We start from the raw sequence: 21,316 nt of genomic DNA on the forward strand, positions 1-21,316 counted from the left end.
GGATGTGAAAAACAGGTGTTGAAACTTTCGTGCCCCGAAAGAGGGTCTAAACAGTCAAATGTGGGGGTAAAACAGGGCAACAAGTCTAAGACTAGTTGCTTTTTTCACGCCGGGCTCGAAATTAGCTTTCCAACGGTGTATAGAACGTCCAAATCCGAGTTTGTAGGCAAAAGTTATGCCCGATTTAATGAACACTGCTCAAACTAGGATTTCTGCGCACTTAATTTCTTCTGTCGATTTAGGGCAAAGCTTCCCTATCAACCGAACACAAGACATGGCTAAGTAACTCTGTTTAGCGATGTAACACACCTAGGGCAAAGCTTCCCTACTCAATCGGTAAGCCCACGAAATTAGTGCAAGCAAGCAATCGGATCGCCAGATGAAAAAGGAGGGTTGCGGTGGCAGGGCGATTGAAACAAGACGGCTTGCGACCTATCTAGGGCTAGCATGGTGAGAATTAACACAGGGCGGTTCGCGAGGGCAAATCAAGTGATGTAGTGACTCGACTTGTCGGTGGGGGTGGGGGTGGTGGGAGAGCGGCGCGACAAATAGCACGGGCGTTGAACTAAGACCAAGAACACTACTCTAGACCAGCAATAAGACTCAACCACGATGGACACAAACTCAACAACGTGACACAAAAAACAAAATTGCAAGACCCAAAGAGTTATAGGACAGCGGACAAGGGAAATATTTTTGGCTTTTTGTAGACTCTAGGTGATGAAAACAGAACTAATCTAAGGGAAAAAAGAAATTACCTAGCGGGCAACCTGAAAATCTGATACCAGTTGATGAGAGGATTAGGCCCGATCTTCCGTTATGTAATGGTAAGTCGATTGGTGGAGACTCGACGTTGACGAACCAGGGCTTTCGATCAGGACAGAATGCAACCCTTGCAATCGCTACACCACTACTCCGTTGTTTATCAACTGCACGTGACACGATTGACCTCGTCAAGAAGGCTAATTCCTGCAAGCGAATCGAAAGCACAAGCAAGAACACGGAAGAACACAATCTAAAATTGCAAATATGATTAAGCTCATGAGTTGGGGTTTCACAAACCGAACGACGGCGAAACTGTTCAATGACAGATTAATCTAAGCAAAACCCAAAAAGTCTATGACGATGGCTGCTAGATATATGAAGAGGGGCGTGCTAGGGTTTTGGGCGACCAGGGGGTGTCCACAACTTGGTCTTAGACCCAAACATGTTTACAAGGCCCGATATGGCCCAAAATTGTTTTGATGACACAAAATAATCCATCGTGAATCTGGAGCTGGGACCAGTACCAAAACAAAGCTATCATCCTTAGCTTTCCAACACATCAAAGAACACCTTATTTGGACTCCATATGAAGTAGTTATGGCTGTTTTAGTAAGGCGTTCTCTGCTGAATCCGAACCGAGTTCCGACTCCAACTTGAAGTTGGCTTGAGCCCCGTCCGACTTGGCTGTTCTATAGGTGCTTCTCCCATATTCCTAAGCATAAAAAATTCACAAAAATTGAGTAGCATCCCATCTTTATAATTAGTAGTATGGACAGCGAGTAACGAATTCACCTCTTGAATTAAATGATGTGCACGAGCCCGTGTAATCGGTCCTTGTAATGGATCAATCACCGGAGGATCACTTGTAGCGCGTGTATCTAAATGAGTGATGTCCTCATCACCTAATTTGGTGGAAGTCAATATCTCGGATCCAAGAGTTATTTTCTAAAGCATCACGTAAGTGCCTGCAATTTGTCCTGAACGCCTTGAAGATGAGGGGAGCAAAATCCATAGGTATGTGACCACCGGCCCAAGTAGATTGCTAGAAGGATATAGATTCACCATGCCAATATTAATCTCCATTGCCACCAAAAAAGAAACCTATTGGTGTTATCATGGATAAAATGATGATTTGCTACTAAAAAGGTTGACACTTTGATTATGAAGCCACTCATGTCATTAAAATATGGGACCATCTGAGTTAACGACTGTGGGACAAAGTGAAAATAAATTAAGCCACATCTTTGTGGTGGCAAAAAATCAATTGGTTCAACGCACTGCCAAACACTTAAGATGTAGGACACATAGACTGCCTTTGCATTTCAGTCTGCTAGTTGACTTTGTAGCTCCCCCCCCCCCCCCCCCGTCAGGCTTTGACAACCAGAACAAAGGAACCAGAACTTTTGAGACACCTCATGGAGAGGGGGAGGCCGAGGTAAGTGATTGAGAAGTCAATGAGAATGGCAGGTAGGTCAGTAATGTCATCATCTATGTTTATCCTGGAGCATCTTATCTTAGTGACGAATGTTTTTAGCAAAGTTGGTCTTAAGTCCCGTTGCTTCCCCAAAGGAGTTAAAATACTTGCGAGTGTCGAGACATCCTTTGCTATCAGGGACACGGAGATGACCATGTCATCGGTGTACATGGACATATGCAATTCTGAGCGGTCTGCCCCTTTTTGAGGCCAGTGCAAGGATACCTAGCAAAGGGACGATGGACATAACAAACAACAATAGAGATAATGGGTCACCCTGGTAGAGCCCTCGTCCATGCTTGATCGGTGGGTTAGGCACACCGTTTAGGAAGACTCTGGAGGAGGAAGTGACAAAGAGTGTGGAGATCCAATCACACCATTGCCGCTGGAAGCCCAGGTGTGAGAGGGCCAACAGGTGTTCCCAACGAACAAAATCCATCGACACCCTGTAAGAAGGAGCTCCCAAACCAGGGAAGCAAAATTCCAATGAACCCATTTGCGGTCAGGCCGATTGAGACAGACATTCCTAGATCTTCGTTAGAGAACTCGGTTAAGCCTTCATCACCGCAGAAGAAGAGATGAAGAAAGCAAAAGTCTCCAAATACCCCCATCGCCATGAGGAATCGGAACCCTAACATAAGTAGATCAAACGTGCACACGTGGCCCAAACTAAAATGGCAGGATATGCCAAAAAAACGAGCGCGCGGCAGGGCACATGGCCGACACGGTAGGTTCCATCGACCGAAAGGAGACGTTAAGGAGTGCTAGGGAGATGTAACACATTACTGAGATAATTTGTACAGAGAGTACCAGCAGTTTTGGGACGTCCCGTTTGAGAAATCATCATACATGCTCCTTTGGCAAGATTGAACCTGATCACCACCTTTGTACCTCTCCTAACCTGGTCAAAGTAGCTTGTCAAGTGGTCGGTAGCAGCTGCGGCCCGCTGATCTTCAGCTTGGTACGAATGATGGAACCTCTGGCAGCAGCGATGAGCTGGAAGGTACCAAATACATCATGGTTTTTGCCAAAATTGCAAAAGACTGTAGTTTTAAAAAACCGTGGTATTAAAAGGTTTCAAATACTGTTGTTTTCAAAAACTGTAATGCCTAAATAGGACGGTGACGGGAGGAAGCTTCTGAGGATGTAGTGATTGGATCTAGGCTGTAATATCATAAAAGGTTTTAGATTGCCGCACCAAAGGCAAAGGACTTCAATCTCTCTCTGTTTATTGTATAGATAGAGCGTATAGATCAGAGTTGTGCAAACGGCAATAGAGTATTTCTCGTGCCTGATGTGCTACAGTACTCAGAAAAAACAGAACTGAAAGATCTGATCTGAACCTAACCATAACCCTACAACGTATGCGTTAAGTTAGAGATCCATCAAAGGGATAAGTGCAACCCCCCCCCCCCCCAAGTCACTTGAATTTTGACTTTGCCCCCCAAAAGTTGTTTTGTTGCAAAAAAACCCCCCAAAAATTTTATTTTGTTGCAAAAACACCCTCCAAAATTTAAAAAAATTTAAAAAAATCACAAAAAATTCTAAAAAAAACTAGAGACAATTATAAGACATTTTGTGAAATTCTAAAAAAACATGAGTTAATAAATGAGCTGCACATTTTTCTTTTTTTTCCAAACTTCCTCTCCATGAAATATGACGTAAAGAATATTATTTTTGAAAAACAAATTCACAAAAGATCTTAGAATTGTCTCTAGTTTTTTTTAAAAAAATTTTAATGATTTTTTTATTGTTTTGAATTTTTAGGGGGTTTTTTGCGATAAAATCAAACTTTTGGGGGGTTTTTGCAACAAAACAACTGGGGGGGGGGGAAGTCAAAATCCGAGTAACTTTTAGCGGTTTTTTTACAGTTTTCCCTCCATCAAAACCAACTCTGTTTAACATTCTCCAATATCTATGTTCACCCGAAGCTCCTGTTTAACACCTTGCACGACCCTGGAGTCGATGGCCATTGATTTGCAACATATATAAACGTGTATATCATGAAATTCATCAGCGCTGTTATTGCACTGACAGCTAGACATGGAAGGAATAGGAGAGGGAAAAAAAACAGAGTGAGAGCATTCTTTCAGAAAAGAACAAAGGAGCCAAAAATGTTGTTCCAATTTGCCTTAGAAAATGTTCTTCCAGTTCGGTGTAACTGCTTCAACGCCACCAAACGATGCAGCAACAGTCCCTGCTCTCACCTAACGTCCACCGTCAAGTTGGGTTTTTTTGGATTCCCAGCGAGTTGGTCCCGGACTTTCTTACTGATTTCACCTCCCTTGCGCCTTGCTTCCTGTCTTTCTTCCTCGTATATTTTGCCCCTAGTCTTAGAATCATGAGCTTCGTGTATCCTTTGGTAATCTATGTCAAAGTAAACATTGAGCTGGACTTCATTGATGCTTGGGAGAAATTCTAGCCCAGAAAAGCCAATTTCATTTATTATTATCCCCGTGAGCTGCAGCAGCCCAAGTTCGGGCATTGCTCCTTCTTCAAACTTCACTGATTTGATGTTCCATAGTCCTCCAAGCTTGAGCACCGTGAGGCTTCCGAAAGTAATTCCAGTCTGCTGAGATTGGAAATGAAGCTCTTCACCCTGAAACGATCGCTCAAGCAGGACTAGAATTTCCAGCTTCGGTAGATTCCCAATGAATTTCATAGCAGCGCCGTGCTCCGATAGCCTAGTGCCCACTAGTTTCAACTTCACGAGATGCTGGAGCTTCCCGATCCATTCCGGCAATGTTTCCAGATTGCCGTACAGCTTGAGGCTCTGCAGGTTTTTCGGAGGCGAGGATATTCCATCCAACCAACCACACAAACCTGGCTTCCCTGCTGACCAGATCGACAGCGATTCCAGTCTGCTGAGATTCGAAATGGCTAAGCACAACGCCGGGCCATTTTTCTTGTTGATGCCGCGCACTCCTAACTTGCGCAATCCCGTGAGCCTTTTCATATCCTGTAGAACGCCATCTCCCCTTCCGACATTCACAACACTCAGGGTGTGCAATTCTTTCAGTTTCCTGGTCCCTCTTGGCACCGTAGCACCACCGTCATCAAATTGGCCCATCATGAAAGCAGCAAGGGATCGGCAGCAAACCAAAGTGCATGCATCACGCCAGTTAAAGTCATCGATGCCCGCAAGACATAATGCACATGCCAGAGGCCCCATCAACAAAAGCATTAGACACCTCTTCGTTAAACTTAAATCTTTTTTTACAAATTCTGATTTGCAACCAGCATGGATATACCGTAGCTTCCGAAGCTTGATGATGGTTTTTGGCAGAGCCCATATGCTTGTATCTCTGAGATCTAGCGTCTGGAGTTGCCTCAGGTTACCCAACGAATCTGGCAGTCGAAAAATATCATCACATCCTCGTACAGAAAGGTATCAAGGTGAAGAAGCTTCCCAATATTATCAAGGTGATGATCAACTAGACCTTCTGTGCCTTCCAAGTCGAGCACTCGTAGGAACCTCATCTTGTCAGAAAGAAAAAATGACCTCCACTTCCCAAACACCGATAGCGATCGTATTCGTGACAGGTCCACTATGCTCTCGAACTCACTTTGATCTCCCTCCCAGTTGCTGCTTATAGCAAGATGACGAAATGCACCATGGGTATTCAAGCCACAGCCTTCCTCCAGTCGAAAAACAAGGTTTTCCTCCATTGACTTTGAGATGGCAATTTCACGGATGAGATCATGGACTTTGCAAGAGTCAATTGATCTTCTGCTGTGAACTGATTGCTGAGAGGGTAAAATCATGCTCCTGTTTTTGAGTTCTGCGAAGTAGCCGTCAGCTATTTCATTGGCAGATTTCCCACGCATCTCACTTGAGTAACCCTCTGCTGTCCACCGATGCACCAAACGCCTCCGACAAATGATGTGGTCTTCAGGAAAAATGGATAGATATAAAAAACAAGACTTGAGATGATAAGGCAAACCATCATAACTTTTTTCAAGGACGGTTCTTATCATCCCAAGCTCTGGATTCATCTCCAATTCAGCACTGATATTCTCGTTCAATTTTCTCCACTCTGCTGTAGTCTTTGGTCGATTTGCCAAAAAACCACCTATGACGACTATTGCAAGGGGAAGTCCACCGCACTTCTTTAGGATGTGTTCTGCTTCTTCAACCAACTCAGGATGTTTCTCAACCAAATATGCATCCGACCCAAATACCTGATATTGGTACAATTTAAGTATTTTAGTACTCCAAAGTAAAAATTAGAATGACATTTCTTATATGAGATAAACTAAGGGAGTTTTTAGATAATGAAAAAGAGAAGCTAGGGGATGACATCTCTTTCCGTACCAAACTACGTCACAGCTAACATCCATCTCAGGCAGGTTATTCAACTCATTGAGCTACTCTTCACCGACTAGTTTACACTTCGACACTCACCCTTACATGGAGGTTTTCTCGGCCCTATACGTGGGCAAAAGGAACACATAACAATCATTTTTATTTAAATTGCACTGACCATGACTCGAAATCGAGACAGCTAGTTTTGATACCATATTAAGTTAATATGTAGTGACCAATTGATCATAAAAGCCTAAGTTGGTAAGGGAAAATAGACAATTCATTTATACTTTAACAAAAGTACTAAGATTCCCATCCTGTTACATGATTAAACTCAGCAATCTGCAAGAGGAGGCGAGCGACTATGGCGGCCATGGGCGCACAACCACCCAGAGAGCTTGGTAGCAGGTGGGAAGGCGAGCGATGTATTTGACCACCATCTATAGCGTAGGATGGTGGTCTTAATTTAATGACTTCCTAACAGATGAGGAGCGTAAGATGATGCAATTTTGACGGTCTGCGGATTGGAATGGTTATGCGGATTGCAAATTTAGTTTAAACTTTGTCTTTTAATTTTGTAAAACATGCTGAAATTTTTTGTAACTTCTTTGCGAAACTTGCTGAAACCTTTTGAAACTTCCTTGCGAAATAGCCTGAAACCTGTCCTTTTTTTAGTTAAACTTGTGGATTTTTTTTCAAAACTTCCTTTTAAAAGATGCTTCAAATCTGCCCTTTTTAACCTCCAATATATTAACTCATTGAAATTTGCTGAAACTTTTTGAAACATTGGACCGAAACTTTCCTGAAACATGTTTTTTTAAAGAAGCCCACATTTAGTCTTTGAAACATTATAGGACTTTCTGAAATTTATTTTTTGTACATACAGTGCCTTTAATGAGAGCTTTTAGTCTCCTTTATCTAATATCTATGATGACATATTGCCTTGTAGAGTGTAAGAGTTCACTTGGGCATTAGAGCTAAAACTATGTTTTATGAATATTTCCTTAATAACAACAATCAAATTATACATGGACATTCACTTGTGGCGGGATATGATACACCACATGGCAGCAAAATAATAAATTTCAAACTATTTTGCTTGGAAACAATCTAATATAGATCTCAAATTATTGTTTTTTAAGCAATATCTCAAATTATTATTATGCTCGAAAGTTTAACATACTTATGAAATTAAATTTTATAGTCCCCATGGGATGCAAACTATATCTATTCTCACTATCCTTCAATTTTAATTTGAACCTAGCACTTAACTTCAACTCTTTTCAAAGTTTAAATTCAGTTAGCATTCTCAATATATATATATATATATATATATATATATATATATATATATATATATATATATATATATATATATATATATCTACACCTACACCCAGCCCAACTCCCAACCCACGAAGCCAACTCGCCCCCCACATCCCTAACCGTGCGCCACGCCCACTTGGCCCACCAGCCATAGTAGCCCACCCCGCTAAAAGCAGGCCATCGGCGAAGCCTGCCCTCATGCCATGTGGCGTGCAACTGCTCCTGCGCACCCACGTGCTTGCGCCCGCGTTCCCATGCGCCGATGTGCACCACGTGGTATGTCAGCCGCGCCTAGCGTGCGCCCTCCCCACGCCCTAGCCGCGCCTAGCATGCACGCCCACCCCACGCCCAGCTCGTGCGCGCCACGTGTCCCCACCCCGCGCCTCCACCTGTGTGCAACTACTGACCACTGAAGGTGTGACCAGCTACTGAGAACTAATAAAACAATTACTGAAAAAACTATTAATACTACTGAACAAACTATTAAAACTACTGACAACTACTGAACTAAACTACTTATACTACTAAACAATTTTACTATAACTTAGAACTACTGAATAACTACTGATAATTACTAGCACTACTGAACAAACCTACTGAACAAAAACTACTGACACTACTGAACAAACTACTGATATTACTGACAACTACTAACACTACTGACACAAACTATTGAACAATTTTACTATGATTTGGAACTACTGAATATTGAATATTGAACTACCGACGACTACTAACACTACTGAACAGTTTTTCTACGACTTGAAACTACTAGACAACTACTGACATAACTACTGAACAAAACTACTAACAATTACTAAACCATCTGAATCATAGTAAACTTCACACAATTCAAACCATAGTAAATTTTCAAACTATAGTAAATTTAATTTCTAACCCATGGTAATTTTTCACACTTAAAAACATCCAACCCATAGTAAAATTACTGAAGAATCCAAGTCATAGTAAATTTAATTTCCAACCTATAGTAAATTTTCACACTTGTACTGAAGAATTACTGGATGATAGCTACTGGACAACTACTGAGTGGCCGCGCACAAGACGAGAGACACGTGGCAGGTGAAGGGCTGGGCCGTGGGACGGGGACACGTGGAGCACGGGAGCGGGGGCGAGCGTGTGCGGGAGCGCGAGGCTGGGCCTGGGAGTTGAGTCGGCTGGGGAGGCTGTGTTGGACCTAGGTGTAGAATAACTATTGTACATCTAAGGTGTACAATAGTACTTATGTATATATGATTTCAAGTTCCAAATTACCGTTGGATACATATCTAAACTCAACAAAAGCACGTGCCACTTATAGTTTCTTTCGAAACTATTTGAAGTGATTTGTGCATGATCCAGATCCAAGTATCCTACTTGCTAATATTTGACCATAGAACGTTTGAATGTTACATCCATTTGAATTGTTTACTGGTGTTTGCTATGGAAAGATTCATGGCCATTTACTACCTTTTATCTCACATGCATAACTTAATTGGCTGCTAGTTTCATTATTATTTGCATTTTCATTTGGTCGAAACTACCCTCGCTCAATCAATAGTTCAAATTGAGGGCCTGTTTGGAAGGGTTCCAACTCTCAACTCCACCCTAGATCTAGGTAGAGTCCTACCAAACACCCCAACTCAATTTGATGGAGCAATGAAATCGGTGTTCTGTGCCCCCCACATACGAGACAATCCACAAGGATTGGGATTAATTACCCACGTCACTGCCACTAGCCTCAAGAGGAGCACCATAAAAGAGTCCACTTCAATTTTTTCTTGAAACTAGCTGGCACTGTTAGATATTTGCCTCTTTTTTTGGAAACTTGCTTGAGATGCTTAAACTGATATTTGATATTTGAAAGTTGCCTTAAAGCCTGAACCTACTTTTCAAGGTCAAAGTTTCTTAAACTGATATTTGAAAACTGAAACTTGCCTAAAACTATGCTCGGAGTTTCAATTTTGGAATATTTGTTAAATGTGTTGTGCAAGTCGCAAATTGTTTTCTTGTCTGGTGAGCTCAAAACGAAGTGACACCATCATAGAGGCCCTATTTGGCACAGCTAAAACTTATGGACTTTTACTGAAAAGCTTCTTATAGCTTATGAGAAAAGTTGTTAACTTATGGGCTTAATTTTTAGGCTCTTAGCACATCAACTTTTCAGAAAAACCACTCTCAGCCAGTTTGTCAGCTTTTAATTTATTTCACTAGAAGCCAGCTTATCAGTTTTTCAAAAGCCAGCATAAGCTCAGCCTGTTTGGCACAACTTATCACTTCTGAGAAGCAAAAGCTGCTGATAAGCTATGCCAAACAAGACTAGAGTCCAGTACATTGTCGTACAATTACAATGTCAAAGCAGCCATGATTATGATGGTTGAGTCACAAACTATTCCATGGTCAGAGCAACCGCCGGATAATTGATGCTTTAGCATGAGTGCATGACAGGACAAAAGAAAAATACTTGAGGAGCTTTAAATAAGGTAATAATTTTTTAGATCGAGAATGCATTGATAACGCGGTGGTACTACATCCATTTGAGACCCGCCGACCGAGGTTCGAACCCCGGTCCTTGCAATAAAAATCCCCCCCCCCCCCCGCAGGCATTGGTTGCGCACGCTCCCTTGCGAAGTCTGAGTGTGTTGGTCGTGCGCCGCATTCGGGGGAGTTTCTCAACCTTAGTAAAATGCTTCAGGGACGTCTCTTCACGTGGGTTCAGTTTTTTTATATATATTTTTACATCTTGATTGAAGGTAACTGGATCTACTCTACCATTCTTTTCAACTTGTCCATGTGGACTTGATCTCCAAATACACACATTTGACAATATTTTTCTACATATATATTAATACAAAATTATTAAAAATATAATGATCTAAAGTTTTTTTTATCATAAATCTAATAATATCATTTATATATGACAATACATGATACTTGTATGTACATCAGTGGCCAAAATTTGTAAAATTTGACTACACACAATCTTAAATGACATTTATTTATTTATTAAAAAATGACATTTCTTTTAGTAAAGAGTAGTTTGAAGCAATGAAGTCATTTATTTGAGACCTTAATTGAACAGTACATGCTAGAATAGTTATGCATTTTCATCATTCCATGTCGTTCAAAATAGTTAAGCAATTGGACAAAACTAATGTTATGTAATGATCATTATATATCCTTTCTTGTCACAAATAAGTAACATTTTGGTCATCAAAATAGTCTCTAAGATGTACTTTTGACTACTATTTTTTATTATATAGTATTCACAAATCATAGCAAAACATATCATTATGAAATTACTATTCATGATAAATCTATTCACACCAATTTCAAAATTTCAATATCAAAATGTAGAAGTGTCAGTGGTTAAACTGCAGATTCTTTGACTACATGCATTCTAAAACATCACTTATTTGTGAGTGGAGGAAGTAACAAATACTACTACTCACTCCATGGATTTTTTATGGTGCGTATTTAACCGGGCAAATACATCAAGTAAGCTCTAAGATTGAAAATAAAGTCACCAAAGATAATTACTAAAGTACCCTTCCTTTAAAGGATTTCGAAAAAAGAATATTTTTTTGATCACTCATGCATAAATGTTTGGGAAAGGGAATTAAATAAATAAGGACAAAAGAAAAAAAATAACATTAGCACACATTCTTCTACTCCCTCCGGTGAAAAATACTTGACATTCTGAACATAATAGAGTTGTTGTTGATGATGATGATAATGTTGTTTGACTATGTGTGTACGAGCGCATATGCGTGTGCGTGTATGTTAACTTTTACGAGGCAGAATGGACATCATTGATGTATTGAGAGGCACATATTACATTATATATATCATGGATATGTAGAGCACCCATGGACAAAATTTGGATTGGAATTAATTGACGTACTGAATATCAAGGTATTGATCATCTTAGTTTGATTACTCAAATGATTAAGAAAATATCAAACAGTTTGGTTTTCTCCATGTGACCGCACCGCATGGGCCCTAGCCCAATCATATGTTGTCAGAACCAACTCTAATCTCTATAGAACACTGGGTAGGTAGTATTGTACTAATAATGCTATTTCAAATCAAAAAAATGGAGCACATTCATATTACCTTTTGGCTGAAGAGGTTAAGTGCATACCCAGGTTCCAAAACTTTAAGGTTGTGTACATATCCGTGTTTCCCTGAGCAATGCTTTGCAATATTCTCTTCCCTTGTAGTAACAAGGATTTGGCTTGTCTCTTTCATCGAAGAGAATGGTTGTCTTATCAGATCCCATTCTGTAGTAGAGGACAAATCATCTAGAACAATCAAGCAACTCTTCATTTCTAAAATCCTTTTCAACTCATCAATCAACTCGTTAACTCTCATCTTTGCTAATGTTTCCTTCTTGCTACCTCTATAGTCCAACGTTTGCACCTTCTTAGAAGATTCTTCATTTAGTCGCACAACAAGGCTTCTAAAGAGTTCAGCAGGATCGAAAGGACGCATGATTGTGACAAAAGCAAACTTCTCAAACTTGTCATTCAACTTTGGACTTTGATAAACACCATTGGCTAGAGTGGTTTTTCCAAGACCACCCATTCCCCACACAGAGATCACCTGGCCTTGTTGGTTATCCTTGTTTAAAATTAATGCTATAATATTGAATATTTCTTTCTCTCGCCCAATAAGTTGAGATTCTTCCAAAGCACCGACACCCGTCTTGATGCGAGTGAGACTCTTTTTTACCGTCTTTTTTTCATCATCATCCTTAGATTGAACCTCTGTTATATCACCAGGGGCCACTGTATGGTCATTTGTACTTGTAGTGGCCGTATTTGAGCTAGATATTGGCTTCACCGAATCCTTTCCATTTTGAGAACCCTAAACAAAAGAAAGCAATGAATAGGATCAACCTTTAGCCTTCAATTTTCATGGACAATGTTTAGTCTTGTTTTCAGTCTTGTAAATTTATAAAATTATTATTAATTTTCCTTTCTTTAATTTTACATTTATATGTGATTTAATATATAAAATTTATGTCATGTTTAGTCAATGACTATAGATTGTCATCCAATTAAAAAGATTAAGATCATTTAACTTGGTATGAAAAATTACAAATAATATAAATCTGGCTCGATTGTGGAAGAGGGGTTAGATTAATCTAAGTTGATTTATATAATTGAATGAAATAATCCTAAGTCCTAATATTAATGGTCATGGCTGAAAAGCTTACAGACAAAGGATTATGATCCTTCAAATCCCTCTTCCTCTAGATTTTTTATAAGCATCCAACTATTCAATCAAGAATTAATCTGGAGTACAAATGAGTGCACTACATTAATCATATGTGAAATCAAACAATTGATACAAATACCTTATTTTCATCAGCATCCTTAGATTGATCCTCTGTCATCCCACCAGGGGCCATTGTATGGTCATTTATACTCGTAGTGGCCGCATCTGAGCTAGACACTAGTTTCACCAAATCCTTTCCATTTTGAGAGCCCTAAACAAAAGAAAGCAATAATTAGGATCCACCTTTAATCTTCAATTTCCTTAGACAATGTTTAGCCTTATTTTAGTATTGTAAATGTATAAAATTATTATTAATTTTTCTTTCTTTAATGTTACATGTATCTGTGACCTAATATATAATATGTTTATGTCGTGTGCAGTCAATGACTATTAGTCATCAGTCAATTAAGAAGATTTAAATCATCTAACTAGGCATGAAAAGCTACAAATAATATAAATGTAGTCTAATTGTGGACGAGAGGTTCGGTTAATCCGAGTTGACCTATGTAATTTTATGAAATAATCCTAAGTCCTAATATAACTGGTTAATGTGATGGTTGAAAATAAGCTTAAAGGATTATTGTCCTTGGAATCCCTCTTCCTCTAGATTCTTGAAAAACATCCAACTATTTACTCAGGAATCTGGAGTATAAATGAGTGCTCTGTATTGAGCAGATGTAAAATCAACTAATAGATAGAAATACCTTATTTTCATCAACATCCTTAGATTGATCCTCTGCAATCTCACCAAAGGCCATTATACGGTCATTTGTACTCATAGTGGCCGCATCTGAGCTAGAAACTAGCTTCACCGAATCATTTCCATTTTGAGAACCCTAAACAAAAGAAAGCAATGAATAGTAACAACATTTACCCTTCAATTTTCATGGACAATGTTTAGCCTTTGTTTGCAGTCTTGTAAATGTATTAACTTATTATTATTTTTCCTTCATTTAATGTTACATGTATCTGTGACCTAATATATATTATATATGTCATGTGCAGTCAATGATTATTGGTTGTCAGTCAATTAAAAAGATTCAAATCATTTAACTAGGTATGAAAAATTACAAATAATATAAATCTGGCTTCATTGTGGACGATAGGTTCAGTTAATCTAAGCCGACTTATGTAATTGAATGAAATAATCCTAAGTCCTAATATAAATTATTAATGTTATGGTTGAAAACCTTAAAGATAAAAGATTATGATCCTTAAAATTCTTCTCCCTCTACATTCCAGAAAACATCTAACTATTCACTTAGGAATAATGAGTGCTCTGTATTAAGTAGTAGTGGAATCAAACAATTGATAGGAATACCTTCTTTTGATCAGCATCCTTAGATTGATCCTCTATTATCTCATCAGGGGCCATTGTATGCTCGTTTGTACTTGTGGTGACCACATCTGAGCTCGACATTGGTTTCATTGAATTCTTTCCATTTTGATAACCCTAAACAAAAGAAAGCAATGATTAGGATCAACCTTTAGCCTTCATTTTTTCTGAACAATGCTTAGCCTTGTTTTTGGTCTTATAAATGTATAAAATTATTATTAATTTTCCTTCCTTTAACGTTACGTACATGAATCAATGACCTAATATATAATCTTTATGTAATATGCAGTTGATGACTATTGATCGTTAGTTAATTAAAAAGATTCAAAATATTTCACAAAGTATGAAAAATTACAAATAATATAAATCTGACCTGATTTTGGAAGAGAAGTTAGATTAATCCAAGCTGACTTATGTAAAAGAAAATAATCCTAAGTCCCAATTTAAATGGTTAACGTGATGATTAAAAAGCTTAAATACAGATGATTATGGTCCTTAAAATTCTATTAATATAAAAGGGATAAGTAGCACTACATTTAATCCAAAGGACAAGAGAGGGTACATTTGATAGATTAGCTCACCTTCCAATCATTTCTGTCAGGGAGTGGGAAACGAATCTCCAAATAATTATGCTAATTGAATATGAAATCAAATACTCCAAATCTAAATTGTTTGTAAAATTAGAAGTTCCAAATTTTGGAATCGTAAGGAAGACCTATGATATAATTCATTACACCATGTTAACCTGTTAGCCAATCTAAGTACTTCCATTCTCTTTTCGAGGCAATTTCTATTGGAAATCCCGAGCCAAACACACACAAACACGAGCATAACACAGACAAGAACACGCAGGAATTTTTGTGCTACGCTACTGCTTGCAGCTTTTCTATTTTCTCTTTTATTTATAAGCCAGAAAGTCATACATCTAATAGTCATACATTAACAACTAAATAAAAATGCACTAACAGCCATGCATTAGCTGCTAAATAAAAACTGCACTAACAGTCATCCATCTAACATGCAGAAATGGAAAAGACTAACTGCACTAATAGCTGAAAAACTGAAATACATGACCACTAATTGCATGCAAACAAAAACTGAAAATACTAATTGCTCAGGACTAAAAATCATGTAACAGGAGCGAAGACCTCATCGAAGTCCACCCCTTATCGCTGAACGTAGCCTTTGGCGATGAGACACGCCTTGTGCTTCACAATGTCTATATGCTCGTCGCGCTTTTATTTTGTACACTTACTTTAGGCCGATCGCGCGGTGACCTACAGGGAGATCAATAAGGCTCTAGGTCTTCTTTTCAGTTATGGAGTCCATCTCCTCCTACATTGCCTTCTGCCAGCTATCGTTTTGCTATGATACCAAATGTTGGAAATCCCGAGCTAAACACACAAACATGAGTAGAACATTCGCGAGAACATGCAGGAATTTTCATATTGCGCTACTGCTTGTAGCTTTTTTGTTTTCTTCTTTATTTATAAGTCAAACAGTCATACATCTAATAGCCATACATTAACGGCTAAATAAAAACTACACTAACAACCATGTATTAACTGCTAAATACAAACTATACTAACAGTCATGCATCTAACATGCAGAAACGAAAAAGACTAACTGCACTAACAGCTAAAAAACTAAAATGCATGACCACTAATTGCATGCAAATAGAAACTGAAAAATACTAACTGCTTGGGTTAAAAATCATTTAACAATTGCTTATATGGCACTAAACTTGTGTAATCCCTTATATGCTACTACAAAACCTAACATTCATTTAGTGCCGCTAGTTCTAAAATGTAATCTGTTCTATATCATTTATGCTACTTCTATCAGCATTGACTCTTAGTCAACCATGGTGTATAAGTGATTAGAATTTAAGGCCAATGACATTAAAGGAATGTCAACAACTAGTGGTAGATAAGGGAATCAGGGTGTTTGCAATGGCATATGAGGAATTATCTCTATTTTTACTTGCCGTTTTTACATTGTTCAGTCTCACATACATGTCTTTGACCATTACTTTTTTAATATACATCAACTAAAATTTTAATGATATTGAAGTATTTAATGTGGTAAATCTTAATACGTATGTATGTGTTTATGTCTACTATTTTAAAATATTGAGTGCAAGCATTCCAAAAATGAAACTGAAAAAACGGATGAGTAGTTATTAATTGTATTAGTTCTTATGTTTCTAATGACATGATAACTCCAAATACACACTTTAACTAGCGTACATGATTGAATTCGAAGGATATGAAAAAATATAATACTAATGAGATGGTTTTTGAACATTGACTATTACCCTGTCGTAGAATGCATAAAAGGTCTGATCAGCAGACAATTGCTTTAGCTCTGATGCTTGGTTTTCTTGCCCTACACATAAGCTTGCAACTTCAACTTGCAGTGTTGACACTACAATTCGGCTTCCTTTCTTGTTGTTTCGGAACCATTTTTTAATCTGGTCCCACTCTTCAATGGTTGATAGATCATTAAGCACAATTAGATACCTCTCCTTGTTCACATATCCATTGAATTCCTGAGCTAAAACTTGGTTATCTGTCTTTTCTATCTCCAACAGATCTTCAATCCCTTCCGCTGCATGAAACTGATTCACTAAGCTCTGGACGAAGTCTTTTGGACTGAAAGGATGCATCACCCTCATCCATGCTCGGACTGGAAATTTGCTTTGGACATCTAGATTCTCGTAAGCCGCCCTGATGATGGACGTTTGGCCCATATCACCATTTGTTCCCCACACAGCGATCACTTTAAGATCCTCGTCCTCCTCGTTGATCAGTTGGACGAGATCCACTCTTTGGTTGTCCTGCTTCGCGGCACGCCTTGCATCGACGACGCCGAATATCGCCGACCGCTCGGTGGCGGCGGCGGCGGCGGCGGTAGCCTTGGAGCTGGAGCCCTTGATGAGGCTGTAGCGAACATTCCTCTGGCTCACGTCCTCAACCTTGGCCCTGAGCTCCTTCATTTGCTTGGCCACACGGCGCCGCTCAAGCAGCGTGCGAGGGAATAGCCACCAGGATGGTTTCTCCAGACGAACGCCAAGATCCTGGAGGCAGTCCTCAGCGTCGTAGGCCACTTCACGGACCTGCTTCACCCAGGTCTTGATCACCTTGTTGTCATCTCGCTCGTCGTGTGCTGCCATCAGGAAAGACTGCATCATCTCAAGCTCATCACGGATGAATGCATGATCTCGCTGGATGCCGAGCTGCAAGGCCACCTCCTCCGCAAAGGCGGATGTCGCGTAGCCAAGCGCTCCATTCAGCACGGACTTGCCCACGCTCAGCCCCGTTGCCTCCATAGCACTGCTAGCTGTATTTCTCCGTGGATTTGTGGCAGAGCTGATGCTCACGCGCCTGATGATAGATCTACTTATGCCAAGGAAGCAAGTCAGCAACACAAGGCTTGAATTTAGCTACGATAGCGGTAAAATGTAATGCGAGAAAGGAGAAACGGTGATGCATGTTCACCTCCCAGCTCAATAATTTGCCCGCTAGGCATGAAGCTCATCAGTTCTGGATCTTAAACTGGACTGAGCTGCCAGAACAGCGATGCCTCAACCACCCTCCATGTGACGAATGGGATACGTCACTTTGTGGTGATTGGGTTGGGACTTGGGAGAAAAGCTTGCATGGCTGCATTATTGGTCCTTCGGAACAGCCGCTTCTGGGCATAAGTACACGGGCGTTGGCCCCATGTGCATGTGCGTTGCATGCATGCGTGGACAAAATATAAAGAAAGAAAAAAGGGTAGTAGTTGCCTATGCACGCGCAGGAGTGTCGGTGCAGTCACATGTCGACCAGGAGCTACAGGCGCTGGCCAATTAAAAAACAAGTGAAGGCAAGCTCGTCGGGTTGGCAAGCAGGCATTGGTTTCTGGCAGAGCAGAGGTGCTGCTTAGGTTCTGTTTTGGTAGAGGTCAGATAACCTCTTATCTTTTATCTAAATTTTGAAGAGAGTGATTACATAAGGAAAGTAATATTTTGATCGAAAATAATTGTTTATGTTAATTTTATAGAGGAAGTGATTTTATGTGTGAAGTTTAGAAGAAGTTATTTTTTTTAGCTCATAGCATCTAATTCATTTCAGAAAATTACACCCACAAATTCCACTCTGAAGCTAAAAATTTAAAATTGTTGTTTGACATAACTCCATCTGATTTCACTCGGAAAGCTGCTCTTAAAGCTCTGTCAAACAGATCATTAATACATCTATCTCAAAATAGATAATGTTTTAGTCTCTCTTATAATGTTTAAAATATATAACATTCTATAATTTCGAGCTAACTTTAGCTTAAATTTTATAATCTTATCCTTTCATTACGTAACTTGATTTCTAATGCAAGACTAACTTTAGCTTAAGTTTTACAATCTTATCCTTTCATTACGTAACTTGATTTCTAATGCAAGACTCATTTCTCACGTAATAAATAGTATTAAAAGAAAATAAAATAATTATTTTATCGCTCATCTTAATATTTATGTCCAACTCTAAAACGGTATCTATCCGGAGTATTTAGTACGGTAGGCGTGGTGCAGAACGGGACCCACGCTTCACGGGGCATCCTAGGCGGTGCGTGCGGCTGAGCACACAGGATGCGCGGACCTGGGACGCGATGGATTTTACCAGGCATGGAATTTTCTAACTATTTTAAATTTCCAAACTAGATCAAACTATTATAATCTAAATTTTCTACTTAACTATTCTAAATTTTCTACTTAGCTATTCTAAATTTACTATTGAAAATCTCCAAAATAGATCTAACTATTCTAAACTTTCTAACTATTCTAATTTATCTACTCTAATTTTTCTAATTTTTCTACCTAAATTTTTAATATAATTTCCAAACTAGTCTATACTCTACGTCTAGTCTCTATGCCTCTAAATTCTACCTAAATTTGTCCTCCGGTTTTCTACATTAAAAAGGTAAAAATGGCAAAAAAAAAATAACCTCACCTGCCCTGTGCCGCTCAGTGTCGTGTCGCGTGGCTGAACACGACCGACCACTCGGCAACCTTCTAATTATTATAAACCTTTCGCACGCGAAGTATGATATGTCTTACATATCAATTGCTGGCACATAGAATGTTGACAGACCTCCGTGGTGGACTGAGTATGACGTGGTGCCCCGTTAGCTCTGGACCCACCATCTATCTACACACTATGCCAACATGTTCCTAGTTGGCACTCCGCGTACCGACATGGCACTTATTTCTATAAATTTTTAATTTTAGATAATATTTTTATAATTTTCTAATAAAATAATATTATTTGCAAAATTCTCTTTTTGTCGGCCGGCACGTAGCTCCGGGCACAAACCACAGTCCTTGCCTAAATCTTGGTCCATGCTCATCATCTATGATGTCGTGTTAGTTGTAAGGATAATAATGTTGCATAAATGAGCCAGAAGGGAAGATGGATCAAGTGATCACGAACTTGAGATCCAGTTAGTAAAAACGATCTCATCCTTGTTGAGAGAAAATTAGAAAAAAAAAAGATTTTATTTTCACCAGAGTCATACTAATCCATACAAATAATTATTTTAGGCCGATGGAATCACTTCGATTGTGAAACCAAACTCGTCATTTTTTTAACTTAGAACTTAAAGGTTATTAAAGATGGAAATTCTTTATTTACTTGTCTACTTTTTTTATAGAACTTCTGCTACATGGTTTTCTAACTATGTATCAATTAATATTCGGTGGTTTTATTTTTCCCTCTATTTTTCCGCAAAAAGTGTAGTACCGAGGACTGTATATCCTTAATATTTAGCTTTTTCTCTATTAAAAAGGTAAATTTACTAGTAAAATAAAATTACTACGTCATATGGATAGTAGTAGAGATGGATAACGAGCTGGCTCGTTATGCTAACAAGCTAACTTTGCTCGGCTTATTTTGGAACTGAGCTAAAAGATAGGTTCGATTCGGTTCAGTCCAGCTCGTTAGACTCGCAAGCTAAACATAGTTGTTACCATCGTAGTTGTCCCCACCGACATGGTCCTGCTTGACACAGTGAGCTAAGGGGGCCTTGGGGCTAGCTGGACTCCATGAAAAGCATCCAACTTCACTCAAGAATCTTGAGTACAAATGAATGCTATATATCAAGCAGCTGCAAATCAAATAATTGATATAAATACCTTTTTTTCATCAGCATCCTTAGATTGATCCTCTATTATCTCAACAAGAGGGCCACTGTACGGTCATTTGTACTCATAGTGACCACATATGAGGCGGACACCGACTTCATTGAATCCTTTTCCTAAACAAAAGAAAGAAATGATTAGGATCATCCTTTAGCCTTTAAATTTTATGGATAATGTTTAGCCTTGTTTTCTGCCTTATAAATGTATAAAATTATTATCAATTTATCTTCCTTTAATGTTATGTGTATATGTGACCTAATATATAATCTTTAGGTTATATAAAGTCAATGACTATTGGTTGTCACTCAATTAAAAAGTTTCAAATCATCTAACTTAGATATGAAAAATTACAGATAATATAAATCTGGCCCGATTGTGGAAGAGAGGTTAGATTAATCTAAGGTGACTTATGCAATTGAATGAAATAATCCTATGTCCTAATATAAATGGTTAATGTGATGGTTAAAAAGATTAAAGACAAAGGATTAGGGTCCTTCAAATCCTATTGATTTAAAAAAGGAGGATAAGTGGCACTACATTTAATCCACATTTGCTAGATTTGCCCACCTTCCGATCATTTGTGTCTAGGAGTGGGAAACGAATATCCAAATAATTGTGCTAATTGAATATATATATATATATATATATATATATATG

The 21,316-nt window shown here is 38.8% G+C and overlaps 1 pseudogene; it reads right to left on the reverse strand.

Moving 5' to 3' along the window:
• Nucleotides 1–4,123: 4,123 nt before the first annotated feature.
• LOC133886802 (disease resistance protein PIK6-NP-like) lies at nt 4,124–18,093 on the reverse strand (annotated as a pseudogene).
• Between the last annotated feature and the right edge of the window lie 3,223 nt (nt 18,094–21,316).

This window comes from Phragmites australis, chromosome 12 (assembly GCF_958298935.1).
Source record: "Phragmites australis chromosome 12, lpPhrAust1.1, whole genome shotgun sequence".
Classification (NCBI taxonomy): domain Eukaryota; kingdom Viridiplantae; phylum Streptophyta; class Magnoliopsida; order Poales; family Poaceae; genus Phragmites; species Phragmites australis.